This window comes from Dromaius novaehollandiae, chromosome Z (genome assembly GCF_036370855.1).
Source record: "Dromaius novaehollandiae isolate bDroNov1 chromosome Z, bDroNov1.hap1, whole genome shotgun sequence".
Lineage (NCBI taxonomy): Eukaryota > Metazoa > Chordata > Aves > Casuariiformes > Dromaiidae > Dromaius > Dromaius novaehollandiae.
This window is the reverse complement of record NC_088132.1, coordinates 63,835,994-63,851,655: the sequence shown is the minus strand read 5'-3', so window position 1 is coordinate 63,851,655 and position 15,662 is coordinate 63,835,994. Positions and strand designations below refer to the sequence as shown.

General features: G+C 39.3%; 1 long non-coding RNA gene across 1 annotated transcript in view; it reads right to left on the bottom strand.

Annotated features, from left to right (window-relative positions):
* LOC112995773 (uncharacterized) overlaps window positions 1-15,291 on the bottom strand; it is a 33,548-nt gene extending 18,257 nt beyond the window's left edge. The window contains exons 1-2 of the long non-coding RNA XR_003262246.2: window positions 15,195-15,291; window positions 5,043-5,141 (exon numbers count right to left, since the gene is read on the bottom strand). This is a non-coding gene — a long non-coding RNA (uncharacterized LOC112995773). The remainder of the gene's footprint in view (window positions 1-5,042; window positions 5,142-15,194) is intronic.
* Between the last annotated feature and the right edge of the window lie 371 nt (window positions 15,292-15,662).

Below are 15,662 nucleotides of genomic sequence, written 5' to 3'. Positions count from 1 at the left end.
AGCTTCAAGGAAAGGAGCTAGAGGCACAAATTGGCTGCATATCTAGGCAGTCTGTCAGTTTTCCATGAAATACTATTCTCACGTGTCCTGAGTTTAGTAAATTCCAGAAACACCTCCAGGAAATTGCGGGCAATATCATAAAGCCTACAGAAACAGATAAGTTACTTAGGCCACCAACATGCCAGGCAGCTGTAATGATCCATGAATCTTCTTTGCTTTGTTTACCAAAAAAGTAAGTAGCTAGGGGAGCTTAGGCCTGGCATACACAGCCTTTTGGAAGCAATGAGCCACGGCACAACCCAAACAAGTTGTTGTTGCTTCTGCAAAAAACCTTGTGCGTATGCAAATATGCATAAAAACATGCACCTTCAGTGTCCCAGTGTACACCTTGCCATTTAGAAGACATATAGAGGGAGGTCCTTCAGTCATTCCCCAGGATCCAGGAACGCAAAACTGTCATCAAACCTCTACTAAATGACTAACAGAAAGAGACTGGCATTGCACAAGCACAGGCGGACAGGATATCTTATTTGCCAATAAGTACTATCACTACTAACCTGTAAAATTTAGGTCACTTGCACAGTTCTAGCAGTCTCAGCATATTGGTTTTACCTTTTCCTTACTCATCTCCTATAGCTAAGACCAGTCTCTCGTACTTAAACACCTGAAGAGCTAATATTCAAATTGTGGACTCTATAAGTGAAGTTGTCTAAAATCTGTTTTTCCTCAGGGAACACCTCCTTAACAATATTTAGTCTATGAATTTGTATAGTTTCTACATTTGCAGAAATGCTTCCTTCCCTCTAGTCTGAACATGTTATAACCTCGAATTTGGATTTTCCACAAAAAAATTATTTGTGTGGAACTTTTCTATGCTGTCCTACCTTATCCCATTGGAAAACCAACATCCACAAAAGATGAAAAGCAATTTTGTTCTTACCACTTCATGTATATTTGCTCTCTTCATGTATTTGAAGAGTACAAAGCAAGGGAATGTTTGTCATCACAGTACTGTAATGCTTCAAATATATTTGCCACATATTTACATGCTATGATTATTTTTGATAAAATTTTCCCTTTTTTTCAAGAGCTGTAATTGACAGAAATGACTAGTCAAAATATTGTTGGATGTTATTCAAAAGAAGAGGAAAGCATTTAAACTGTATTATCTCTGTCATGCAAAATAACTAATTGAATTATATTTAAAAGAATAATCTTGAAAGGTCATTTCCATGTAAAGCAATTGATATTCTACATATATGAAACTAGTATTTAAAATGCATACAACATAATAGTAGGAAGTTACTAATTCTCCATAAAAAACACAGAATAATATATTCCTATTTTGGAGAAAGAATACACCAGACTGTGATAACAGCTTCAGCAGTGGACATTTTGTGTTTACTCTTGCTTACCTATATATGCCACATAACTGAGTAACCTATATACTGAATAACCTACAGACAGATTTAGTCCAATGTAGAGAATAACTTACAGCTTTTCAACATCTAGGGCATGAACTCTGGGTAGTCTGGATTTATCCTTATTAATCAGTGTTTGATTTTGTCTCTTGACACTTTGGTAGAATCTTGGCCCTAATAACGTAATTTGGAAAGCTCCCATTGGATTTCAGTGAATCTAAGAATATTAATTGCCAATCTGTGCATCACCCTTTAGAAAAAAATATTTTACCATCTCATGTCACTGCTATCCTTATCTGGGTCTCAACCCACCAGGATTTCTCAACCCACCAGTAATCTAATTTTTCACAGGAATAATATTCTAGGCAATGCAATGCGCCCAGAGGAGGATTGCTGGATTGCTGTGAAATGACACAGCTGCTCAGTGGTGGCTACCCACATACACAGTCTTACCCAGAGACGCTGTGAGCTGGTGCAAGACATCACCCCTTAGTGAAAGAGAAGGTAAGATGCCCAGTTTAGGACCATGAAAGTAAGGTTTGTGGAGACAAGGTGAAACCTGGAGGAATTGACTTTATCTTAGCCAAAAGAAAAAGATGCAAGGTCAGTGAGTTCACCATGCTGTTTGTTGGCAGAGGCAACAAATGGTGCTGGGATCTTTTATCTCTTTCTCTCATAGGAAATTCATGTGAGGTAAAAAAGAGAAATTGCCCCTACTATATCACTGCTATGTAACGATGAGGGGTGTGACTCTGCATGCATAATGCCTCAAGAGCTGTGTTTTCAAAAAAAACCCTGAACATTGCTGGCCACAGAAAACAGCTGTAATGATAAACCTCCATCAGAAAGAGTAATTTTATTAGCAGTTGTACATGGACTTCTTTATCTTTTGTGAACTTAAAATAACAGTACTGTAAAACAAAGAAACAAAGTGACTCTTCTTCCCTCCTCCTGGGAAAGCTGAAGGATACCTGGTAATCTGTTCAGAGATGATATACTATTTTATATGCACCATTTCCCTGTTTCTGTTTAGTTAGGGAACAGTGTTGCTTTTTCCTTAGCATGGCTGTGGGGAGATAAAAGATGTTTGTGATGTTAGGACATTATGTGCCCGTTCTTCAGAGACCATAAATGGCAATGGTCATCTGAGTATATTTTGAAAGTTATAGGTTATGGATGGCACAAAAATGAGGCAGCTATCTAGCTCTATTGTGAAAACGAGAATGATCACAGCAGCAGCAGAATAAAAATTTTAAAAATGCTCTCATTTTACATTTTGACCATGGAAGACTGACAGCTCTGCAATGATCATTGAGAGACAGTGTATTTTATAAACACATCAAGGCCAAATATCATGACCTAACACATACAAACAAGAAGCTCAACAAGCACAGCTGAATGGCTCATGTGCCTCTTTCTAATACAGCGATGGAAACAACAGTCACAGATTTACAGATAGGGAGGAGGATGAGTGAGGGGGCACTCAAAATGAGCAAGGGAGGCTGCAGTCCTCACATGCTGCTGACAGGAACAGTGCAATACAGGTGATCAGAGGCATGCAGCGTGAGGCCTCACAGGCTAGCTAAGCAGGCCTTTCCCCACTCCACCATTCCCCAATCCATGCTACAGCTGCGTCCACTCCTGAGCATATCTGTAGCCCTCTATTCCACGAATGAAAAATGCCATAGCATTTGAAAAGCTGTCCCGACTACACCTGCATCTATCAGAGGTTTCTGAAATGTTTCCTACCCCTCCAAGCAAGCATCTGAGCACCATCATAGAGAAGCATCCATATTTCTAGCCATACATTCTCCTCCTCCCATGTTCCCCGGATGGGTTAAGAAGGAAATGCCTCATCTTAGGGTAGAGAGCTTTTTTTTTTCACATTCCAGTAATTGGAAATCGTGATGGCATTTTTAAAAGCAAATTGTCTCTAATTTCTCATTTGATAATTGCGTCTCTGTTGCCCTAGGCAAAACACCTTAAGGTGCTGGCTTACATACACTTACTTCATGAGCTAATGCTTCCTAAATTGTCTGTTTCACACCAATACACCTTGCTATTAACCCAAGGCATATATAGCACTCAAAACACAATTACTATGACAAAGGACCTTCCAGACTTTTGGCAGGAGGCCATAGGAAAAGGAACACAGAGCCTGAGAAAGTAGTCCTAAATTCTGTCAGAAAGGAGATGCTCTTAAATTGTGTCTGAAAATCAGCCTATCGTTTTCTAGATAGGAGTGAAAGAAGGTGTTAATTTAGGATATTTGTGGGTGAAAACGATGTCTTTTGTATAGTTGCAATCTGATGTGCCAAGGCAGCCAGGTAATTAAAGGTGTAAATGACATGATGTTTACCTTAGCGCATTTGCGCTCCAAAAATCACAGACAATATCAGGAGGCAGCCTTTCAAAACTGAGCTGTCAGTTTGAAGTAAAAATATTTGTAAAATAAACCTTGTCCTTTTTTTTTTCTTTTTTTTTTTTTTTTTTTTTGGTGCAGTACGTAACCATCTTGAACCTTCTTCCTAGGTTGTTTTAATAAAGAATGAATACTGACATGACTTTGGAAAACCAGGCCACAAGATAAGAGCTCTCCTGGAGTAAATGATCTTTCCAGACAGCCAGTCAGCAGGAAGATGAGGAGTTGTGTAGCCCTGCCACATCTGTAGGGTTAATGTGATTTTCATACACATTGGAGAGTATGACACAAAATGATGATGTGTCTTACCAACTGGAATTGAGCCTAAGTAGATATAAAACAATTCTGACTTTTACAGTTCTGTAGCAATCTCTCTGTCTTTTGTAGCAGACTTTGTCATCCATACAAAGTCAGTAAATTTGGGTGGATTTTGGGGTCAATTCTGAAACTGTTTGGTTTGTGTCTTTGCTAGACAGTGTCAACTCTTTAAGATATACAGATAGATGTTCATAGCCTTTACTCAACATTTTCAGGCTAAAAACAATCACAAAATGCTTAGCTCTGCCTTTTTTATTGACACAGCCTTCCTGTTCCTGTGACTAGTTTCCTCTAAGGAAAATGGGACGTGTTGGATGATTTCCCATTTTCTTTTCAGAGAGGAAGTATACAGGCCAACCAACATTTGGCTTTTCTGCTAATCTTTAGTCGCTGAAGAACACCTGCAGCCTAACAGTTAGCTTGTTCTACTGCCCAAGGTCTGTAACTATCAAAATACATTGTTCAACATGGGAAAAAGGTGACATTACACCACCTGTGAATAAAATCGTTTCTATTTCATACATAACAATATAAAAGGGACTCACAGTGCAAATTCATTCAAAAGAAAGATAAGTAATCATTTCGAATGAGAGATAAAAAAGCCTACTTTTTCTTCCTAACCCAGGAAGATGGAAAGGATGAAAAAATCAAAGGACTCTCAAATTTGTGCTTTCATTAGAGGCACAGCAACAGTAACACTATTGCTGCAACCACAAGGAGGAGAGTAGGAGGGGGTAGAATTTCCTCCCACTTTGTATTTCACCACTGAGTTGTGTAGGGTTGCATATGCCACAACAACATATCTAATTAGCTTTCTGATACAATGAGATGGCTTTCGTATGATTGAATTGCTTATAAATACATGGAACACACTGAAGTACCTAGGAATTCCCGGAGCACCTCCACACGTGACTCCATGCCATGGAGGAGGAAACATTCTGCAGTCCAGTTTTCTGGCAGGCACAGGGCCATGGAGATACCTGTAACATAAAACAGTGCATGTTTATACTATGTATTCCACAGCAGCTGACCACATTCCAAAAAAGGAATGTGCCTGGACTATGTGTTTACGTTATTTCATCTCGATTTCATACACATGAGGTCATGTTTATTACTTGTGCCTTATCAACATCATAACAACCGACATCAGCCACTGATTGGTTTTTGGTTATACTTTACAAACTACACATCTTGACCTTCACATCTTGTGCTATGAATTCATTACATCACTATTGTTTTTCTAGTGACAGTCTGAATCATGTATAATGCAATACCTGAATGAAACTTTCAGATAATCACTTTTGCTGTTCAAATATCAAGTAGGATCAGGATTAGATTAAAACTAGAAGCAGAAAAGAATCAACAGTCCCAAAGAGACCAAAATGCTTTTTGGATTGCTAGAAGTTTGGAGTACAGAACATTCTAATCATAGGGGGCTTTGGTTAAGAGCAAAACGATCACTTGTTGTATAATGCAATTCAAATAGTTTTCCTTTTTTATCTTACCATATTAATACACTGATATGCTGTACAAACATCCCTTCTGCTATTTCTCTACATCTATACTAAACTATGCATTTCTTCTTTGTAGGATGTGTGGGGAAGACAGCTTACCACCCTTAAATACTGGAACAGAGTAATAGGGAAGTCCCACTAGAAAGAGGTGAAAGCCTTTCATCAGAGGAAGAAATGTAGGCTTGTCTGTTCAAAAGGACATGCGAGATGAAAACAGGACTTCACAAGAACACTGCTGATATTTTCACTATTTGACAATACAGAGAAGGAGCAGAAAAATGTTAGAGTGGTGGTGCCACTTGCATGGATTGCTTCTCATCAACCAGCCAATGTGCAGAGGCTCATTAGAGAAAGGTCTGGCTGTGGATGAAAGGCAAAGGCCTTGTCTTTCAGGGGAAGGTTTCAAGACTAGTTTAAGGTTCTTTCACAGAACTGACCTGAATGAAAATAACCAAGAAAATAAAGACTGGTCAGGTTTGTTCTTATTTTTCTTCCTCTCCCATCATTTCATTGCATGATCTTCGCAACCATTTACGCTCTTGGGGCCTCAAGCTACCTGCTCTTAAAAGGCAGACTGAGGATGTTGGCCTTACTTGGGTGAGTTTCATCACAGATAACTTTACTTTCATAAAGGCCTCTTGCTGAAGCTGATTGCCCAACTTCCTTCTATAGACAACAAGGAGAGACAAGTACTTGCAAAGGGTGTTACATCCTGTCCAAAGAAAGGTGTCAAATATAGGAGGGCTTTGTTTCTCTTCAAAGGAATCCATGTCCCTCTAGTGACTATAGAGGGAGCCTAGATGACCTGTTTAAAGCAGATACCTAAAATAGAGGAAGATGAGTTCCATTTGCCAAGCACTGAAATTGAGATTTACCACTTAAACACTACACATTCCTGAGTAACATTCCCATGCCAGTAGTTCTTCCATACACCCTTATCACCCCAATAAACCATGTTTTTATAAATACAATGTCCTCTTATCTTAAAGTTTCCTCGACAGCAATGAGGCAGTCAAAATCTCATGCTGATCTCTCTGTTTTAGTCCTGCCCTGAGCAGTATTTAGTTTGCTTTTACTCATTGTCTGCGATCTCATTTGATTTAGGTGCCCGCTTATTACAATCACTATGTTCTGTTTCAGAAACAGCTCTTCTGTGGGCCTCTACAATTGTTTTACACTTCATGCCACTTCCTTCCAGAGGGTGTGAAACTGCAAAGGAACAAAATGCCTTGTTCAAATTCCCCCTGGCACCAGCTGCAAAGATGGGCTCTGTGGCTGGCAAGAATTGAACCCACTGTTTTGGCCACACAATTACAAAAGATCTAATAAAAAGTTCAAGTGGGCTTGATCCTGAACTCCTCACTGGAGTGATGCTAGCACTGAAGTCAATGGAAAATTTTTTAAATAAAAAGACAGGCTTTTAGAGGGTACATTTATTTTTATAAGCACCAAGATTATATAAATATATATGTATATTATATATATACACACATACACATACACACATGGGTTTTATTGAGTAGAGGGAGATTGTCAGAGCTAGGAGTGGGAAATAGTCACACAACTCCCACTGACTCATTACAAGGCCCCTTTGTACCTTTGAAACCTCCCCCATCATCTGTACCTTTTGGTAGATCTTTTGGGACTTGGTAGAGCTGTTTCAAATGGGACATGTCAATAGTGACAGCTGTTCTTTTTACATTTTCATTTAGTTGGCAAGTTAAAACAAAGAAAACAAAGTCTCGAGGAAACAATGAGCAACAGGGAGTGTAGGCAAACAGGCAGGAAGCAGCATCCTCAAGATACCTCGCAAGGGAAGCAAGAGCAAATCTGCCAGCTGCTCCAGAGAAAACTGTTGTCTCCAGTGTTTCTTTTGTACAGTTAACTCAAAGTGTGCTCAGTTTACACTGAATACATTCTTTATTTTTTTATTTTAATATATTTGTAGGTAGTAATAGCCATGACCTTTTGTTTGTCTATACAGATGAAGTTATTTGCCTGTTTCATGGAAATGAAACAGACTCTTTACTACGCAGTATGCAAGTTTCCTCTGTTGTGTGATGTATGACATTAAGCTGCAGAAGACTTATCTTTAAGGCCTTAATATCAAATATTTGTTCAGTAATTGCATTGCTGAGGGTTTTGTGTGGCCTGCAAAAACCTGCAAAGCTGCAGAGACCACACTGTTTGAAAGAGCACAGAGTGCTCTTTCCCCAAACTTTTCTGTAAAATATACAAGACTGGGCATGAGTCTGTCCAAATCAGAGTGATTCTGCATGCATGTAGTTCTGCTGACTTTAATAGCGGGTACTTCAGGTTTTACAGAGGGGTAAATGAAAGCCAAGTCAAGCTGCTTCAGGTGAAGGGGAAGAGTGAAATCTCTGCTGTCACAGGCTGGCTGTTGCATGCTGGAGAGCTACTTTTGCACTGGCTATGGCCAATTACAGCCACGATACAGGTCTATCCAAATCTATACTGTGCATCTACAAATCTTTATTTTCCAAGCATGGGTTGGGTAAATTTAGGCAAGTTTTCATGAGGGGAACAGTACTATATCTGCATCCTATACTTGCCAGATTTGAAATCCTTCACTCTGACATGTGACTGTATTAGAGCTTTTATTTTAAAAGTTTCCTGAAATGAAATAATACCCCAATATATATGTTTTTTTTCCTTAGCCTCATTCCAGTAGAAGGCTAAACCTTTCTTGGTTATTTCCTCTCCTCTCCCACAAAAATAGAAAGAAAATAATTGTTCCAAAGTGGTTACCCAGCATGAAAAATTTCAGCAAAGGAAGTGTGAACTTAATGATAGGTAAGCTGTGCACACCATCTATAACTGCGAAAAAAAATCCAACAGAAAAGGGCTCAGTTCCTTTTACATTACTTGGTGTACTGTCCTTTGATCTCTGTCCTTTCTTGGCTAATAAGTAAGCCTTATGATATCCCTTCCGTATGCCAGTCTGAGATTATCATCTGCAATATTTATGTTTGGGTCAGTCACATACTGTGAATAACACCTTTTTAAAAAGGTAATCAGCATCCTCTGACTTTCTGAGGAAGCAGATGACTTTCTTGCTTTTCCTAAACTAAGCATATTGCTACAGCAAAAAGCTTACATTACATCTATCACTATTCCTTATCCCTTGGACAGGCTTGTTCTTAGTTTATCAAGTTCATGACTACTTTCTTCAGTAAACTCCAGTGCTGAAAACCTGGCAAGGTGCTACGCAGGTGCTTTAATTTCTATGTTGCCATGGAAAACATAGGTTCATAAAAAAAGGAAACAAATATTTTAAATGATCCACCACTCCCATTTAAGTCCCCTAGCAATTTTTACATATTTCCTTATGCAGTCGTACTCTGAAAGGACTAAAACAAGGACCATTGTGACACTTGGCTAAAAAAATCTGTATACTTCAAATGACTTCCCAGAATTTCCCGGAGTTTTAATTGCACAGCACAGGCATGAACACTATACTTCTCAATATCTATCACCATGTAGCCATTATCATATGCTGTCACTTGCTGCAGCTGACTGAAGAAGCAATTTAGATGCACCACACAACAGCTTCATGGTAACAAAGAAATCTGATGGAACTAAATGCTCTCCTCTGGAATGGCTGGCAGGTGATTGCATTGCCAGTGTCATAACCTTCACATAGTATCTTTGTAGGGGACAAGCTTAAATAAGACCCAACATTTTTGGAAGACTATTCCACTTGCACAACAAGCAGCTTGCTTTCCATTTTGCACACTACTCTGCTAGATTTCACAAAAGTTATGCAGCCAAATGCAATAAACTCTGAAAGAGAGATTCTTGATAAAGGTGGGTAAAAAAATTCAATTTCCTATGGAGATTTTCAAATACATTGTTACAAAACAATTCACAGAGAAATATTTTGGGGCTTTTTTTTTTTCAAAAGGTGAAACATCTCTGATTCAAAAAAAAAAAAATTGTTGCCAAAGTATCTGGAGCAGCCCTTAATGTCATGAGGAAATCTTTGATGGGGAAAAAATATGACAGCAAAATTAAATTTACTTTTTTCTGCCTTAACTATTTCTCAAATGCAAGAATTGCAAAAGTTGGGGGCACATGCACAGGCAGAAGGGAAGATCTTAGATAAATTGATGATAAGTACAGAACAGAGCAGCACCTACCCTCAGATGGGCAATGGTGCAGGTCCAGTGTTCACATTTCCAATTTTGGCGAATATTGGGAGGAAAGAAAAGGGAAGGTCCAGAACAATTGGAGAAAGTGCCCTGCTGTGGGAGGCCTAGAGCTTGTCTCCAGGTAGCTAAAAAATTCAAGCTCAGCAGGAGTATGAAACATGTATTCCAGAATAAGCTGCTCACATGTGAGAATTATGCAGAAAGAAGCTATTCCTGAAGAGCTCTATACATCGATGGACCTCGGAGGAGGTCAGTCCATGTCTTTCTCCATGCAGTGTTCTGAGCTGACTTTTCACAGTGCCTACCTTAATGAGGGAAAATTGGGGCTGCAAAAGGACTTTTTATATAAATGTAGCTCAGATAGATCTATATGGTATAACTAGCACCAGTGAACAGAACCTAAAGATGGGAAGATTTAAAAAGAAATACAGCACAAGTCTACAGCAAGGATGTTCATACGGATTAGGCAAAATGAGGAAACAGACAAGTTACATCAAGATAAATTCTGGTTAGACACGAGGAAAACATTCTCCACAGGGAGGGCAGTCAAACACTGGAGCAGGCTGCCTGGAGAGCCTGTGGAATCTCCATCCTTGGCAGTTTCTAAAACTCAACAGGAAAAGGCCTTAACAACCCCATCTAACTTTGAAATTACCCCTGCTTTGAGCAGCAGGTTGGACCAGATGACCTCCAAAGGTTGCTTCTGATCTAAACTATTCTAAAATGCTATGATGGTCTCACTGCATTTCATATCTTCAGATCAAAAGGATAGGCAGTTCTAGAAGATACGCATTAGAAAGTAATACTTAAAAAAAATGTAAACTATGGCATGTAAAGTAATACAGTGCCTGTGACAGGAGGACAGAGTAGGTGATTCAGAGTTCCCATTGGTTACTAGAGATATATATATATATATATGTATGTATGTATGTATGTATGTATAAATATATATACGTATAAAATATATATAAATGCACGCACACACAAACTTGTACATTTAACCAAGAAAGTAGAGTGCATAAAAATTCACTAATTTATTTTTTCCTCTTAGCTAAATGTTGACTGCACAGAAATATCTTTGTTGTAATTTGCATGATTTGCACGGCATACTACAATATTTATGGCATCCCTTCCACTGTTGGAACAGGTGAAGATATTGTAATACAATTGTATTTCATATATACAGTCAGACATAACTGACCTTTCTATATACTTCAAATAAAAGATTGAACCAGACATGAATCAGGAAGGGACAACTTTTGATGTTTGGGCTTCTGAAACATTGGTTTCCATGGTGACAGATGCATTTAACATGGTTGCACACATTAGATTTTAAGAAACTGGAAAGAAAGGAAAATACAGTAATGGGAAAAGAAAAGCATAAAGAAGAGATGTTCTTTTTATATTAAGAATGTGAATGTAGTTTGGAAAAGGAATGTGTTAAAAAAAGAAAAGCGACTCCTTGCTCAGCAGAGCCATTCCTGGAGAAATTCCAGTTTAAAATAAGAGAAGAATATAAGTAGAGTTTGAAAACCCTTTAAGTTTCTAGATCAACAACAGCCCCCTCAAAAGTTTAGAAGTGCACTATCGCCCCACACCAAACTTTTACAAACAATTCCTAGGCCCACATTAAACTGTTTTTTCATGTCTCATGTCCCAGAGTTGGTATTAACATCATGTAAAAGCACTAGGATTTCTCACTCTCTTTCCAAAGAATAGGAGGGAACTTGCAAGCAAGACAGACTTCAGCATTACAATGAAGGTCTGGATGCAATCTATTTATGCAAGTCCTGCTAAGTCTCCCTAATCAATCTCGCGTGCCTCCCCCCAGAGCAGGTAATAGAGCTATGAACCAGCAGGTCTAGAAATGCAGTCCTATATGGGATTGCATGAGCTACAGCTAACTGGAAGATCTTACACATTTTAAAAGCTAAAGCTACACAGTAAAAGAGGGAGTTCTGCTCAGAGACATAACACTGTAAATTTTGAAAAAAAAAACTTTATAACAAAATATTAGTTTTCAAAACAGTGTGAGAAAATTTCAAAGATTTTGGATGAGTTCCTGCGTTACTTAATAGAAGACATTTTTAATGCAAATGCAGCATTCATGAAACCCTAGCTTTGTTCCCTCCCCAGCTGCAGGCCCTGCTCTGCACCAAGCAGTGCAGCAGAAGCGGGGGGGGGGGGGGGGGGGCACATCCGCTCCAAGCTGGGGGCAGGCGGTGCACTATGGGTGTCCCTTCAGCTCCACACTTCCCAGAGCCTTTGCCAGGAACACTGCAGAGTCACACCATTCTGGTCCAGGGCCATGGCCCTCTGCCATCTCCTCCATCAGGACAGTGGCTGTTGACACAAGGTTAGTGTGGTCTGGTTTCTACCTTCACTCCAATTTATGTATTTTAAAATAAAATCTTGACAGCTCGCAGTCAGTGGTAGCAAAGGAAGCTTGAAGTTTCATCTACTTCTCAGCTGCCATGGTCTGGATGAGAAAAAGGAAACAGGCTGTGTTTCTTAAAACCGATTGTAAACCAGCAAATATAATTTTGTTGCCTTAAGGAGATGCAGAGGTAAATCATATTGTCTACTACTATCATCACTGTGAATTTGCTAAAAAGAAAGAAACCTCCACCCAGGCACACAGAAGAGCCTCCCGCCTGCTAACTTTGACATTTTGCTGTTCCTTGCTAAGCTTGTGCAACTCCACCAAGTTTCCTCTACGTCACTCTTGCAGCCTGTTTCCTGGTCACTTTGGCCTCTACAGGAACTTGGCAAACCTCTTCTCCATGTGGATGCTTGTGTGTCATAACAAATTGTCCCCTCCCATCCATCCGCCCACCCACCCATTTAATAAACGTGCAGCTTGACCTAGGATTTCCTCCACAGGGAATAGACAGCAAATAGTTTGAATCTGTCAGCAATCTCTACACTTCAGTGACCTACACACTTTCCTCTACAATCACAAAGGGACAACCCTCTCACACACACTGCTAGTTGTCCAGCGTAACAGTAGCTTACAAATATCATTTTCCCCAGTCACTGTCCTGTCACCACATGGATCTTGATGATATGGATACAACTGCTCATCAAACCACTGCTAGGGAGTCTGAAATAACCAATACATTCTGTCTTTCCCTCCCATTTCTAAAGAGCAACCCGGTCTATAGCCTGGGATGGGCAGACACAGACAAACTGTCCCTCCCCCAGTCCCTAGAGTCCACATCTAAAGCAGTAATGTCCCAATAAGTTCCCTGATTTCAGTGGAAATTTAGCTTAATAAATGAGTGAAGATTTCAACTTTTACCTTTATGCCAGTACAACCATCAGGCCTAGAGATCTGGCAAAAAGAATAAGGAACTTCAAAACACAGCACTGCCATGCCACCAGTCAAAGTTGAGTTCAGGCAGAAAAGAGGCTGCCTGACATGGGATTCATCTAACTTAAATTGTGCGCATCTAAGTTACTCATTCTACTATTAATCAATTCTATTATTAATCAATGGAGAAAGCTGGCTATTCTACTACACGGTTCATCTCATTCCAAATTAGAGACAAGAGGTATTATATTCTCAAAGTATAAACTTTTCTCCATGGGCTATACAAAGTCGGGGTAACTTGCCCTGATATAGAGGTCTACAGCGCAGATAGGTATTGCTTGTACCTATTGGAACAAATGCTGGAAATACTCCAACATTTCATAAATTTCAGAAAAACGGCTAAATAAAATGCCAGAAAATACCAATTAAATGCATACGACTCTTGATTCCACTCTAAAAGCTCCCCCTGCTAGGGCGGGTATCTCTCATCAGATGGAGCTTTTGAGGAAGTTGCTTTAGTAACGGACAAGTTGGTAAAATACTGTATGGATTAATGCAATACTGTCCTGTATTACATGGACTTTTTGGATTTGTTGCCATTATGAAGAAGGGCCACAGAAAAGTCATCATTCGGGTTGCAATTTCAGCATCTGCATGTTGGAAGTTGTATTCATGGCTAAAGGTTTAGCTGAAGCAACTGGGAACAATGACTGTGAAGAATAATACATATGAACCGTGAGAGATCCGTTAGTGACTGTAAGCAGAAGGGATTGCATTCAACACCCATTCCCATTTTTTTGAAAAGACAGCAATGCTGAAATGTACTGAACCCAAAGTGGAGTAAGATGACAACTAATAGGTCTAAAGGGGCAGAAGCAGAATAAAAAGATGATAAAATTGTGACATTTTTAGTTTTGTAAATCTGCTGTTTTCTGTATTTTATGTAACTATAAATTTACTTTGTTGCTTGTATTTCTAGATTTGATATTGCAGAAAGTTACTTTAGAATCTGAGATCTGTACTTGAAAAATGGAAAAGAAGACAAAAAATCTAGATCCAAATATTAAAACTTTGACTGACTGCTATCCAAAGTGATTCTGAATAGTAAATGCATCACATCTCTCCTAGAAACAAGTCCAGCCTATTGTCTTGTGGCTCAAAGAAAATGGGTCAATGGAAAATGGGTCCTAGCACAATTCTGTAACTAGTGTTATGCATACTTGAAGATAAAACAATGTTGTTTAATCACCTAAGGACAAACTGCTTAATTAAAATGTCCTACATAACAAACACTTACAGGATGTGAAGAACAACTGGGAAATTGGTTATTCTATCAACAGATGATCTATAATTTGGCTAAAGCAACCCAAGTATTGAATACATCCTGCACTAAAGTATTTGTGGGCCAGAATAGGTAGCAGTAGGATGTGTGAAGAAAGAGAAGTTCCAGGGTAGAAAAATGGGAGAGTGAAGGCAGAGGACTCAGAAGTGTAAGAGAGGCACAGTGGGAAAGGGGAAAAACAAGAATCAGAGGGGGAAAGGGTCAAAACTATGCAAAAAATAATTCAACAGCTAAACTAAATCAGCCCTGACACTAATGAAGAGGTACTGTCAGGATAACAAATAAATATATTAACCCTGGTGATATAATTTGCTGTCAATTATTGTTCAAGCTCTGTAAAATGTGCACAGTTTCAAGTATACTTCAAGCCAGAGAGAGAGAGAGTATAGCAGATACTCTGTGTGTATCGAACACTACTGCTCTGCAATGGTCCAATCTGAATTTGACCAGGCTGTTTCCTTGGGGAAGAGAGGGGAACAGGTGGGAATTTGCTCTTCCAGAAAACACACACAAGGGGCCTCTGGAATCAAGCAGGAAATACTACTCTAACAGACTTTTTAGTAATTGAGCACTGCACTGCAGATACTAGCCTAAATTACTCAGTGCTAGCTTCACACTGGTCCAGGATTCCCTACATAGGGCTGCCTTGTGAGTAAAAATTTATGGAGTGTCTCAAGGGGGCCAGCACATACCTTTCCTTCAATTCTTAAAATATCCAGTCTCTTGCCACATATGTCTTAGCGCTCTTGGCTATTTCAGAGAGTAGAAGGGATCCTTGGAGGAGAGCCATAGGAGAAACATATTTCACAGAAGACTGTTCCTTATTGTCCTGTGGTTTAGGTTCCAGGAAATTGTGTTAGAAAGGGGCAGGACAGCAAAAGGAACTATTTACTTTACATCCTCTGCTCTACACTGGGACAAATTGTTAGAGGTTAGCTTAGATAGTCTGAATAATTTACTGCAGAATGACACAGAGAAGTCATGTTGGCAGTTACTTCTAGAGAAGCGTGCTAAGACCATATGATATGTTTGAATGCAATTCTCCATTGGGAGGAGGTGGAAGAGGGAAGAGATTGTTAAGAAACAGGAGAATAAGAAAATAAGTGGCTTGCTTCTGCTGCCATTTGGCACGATGGAGTAAGTGGATTTAATTCCATCCA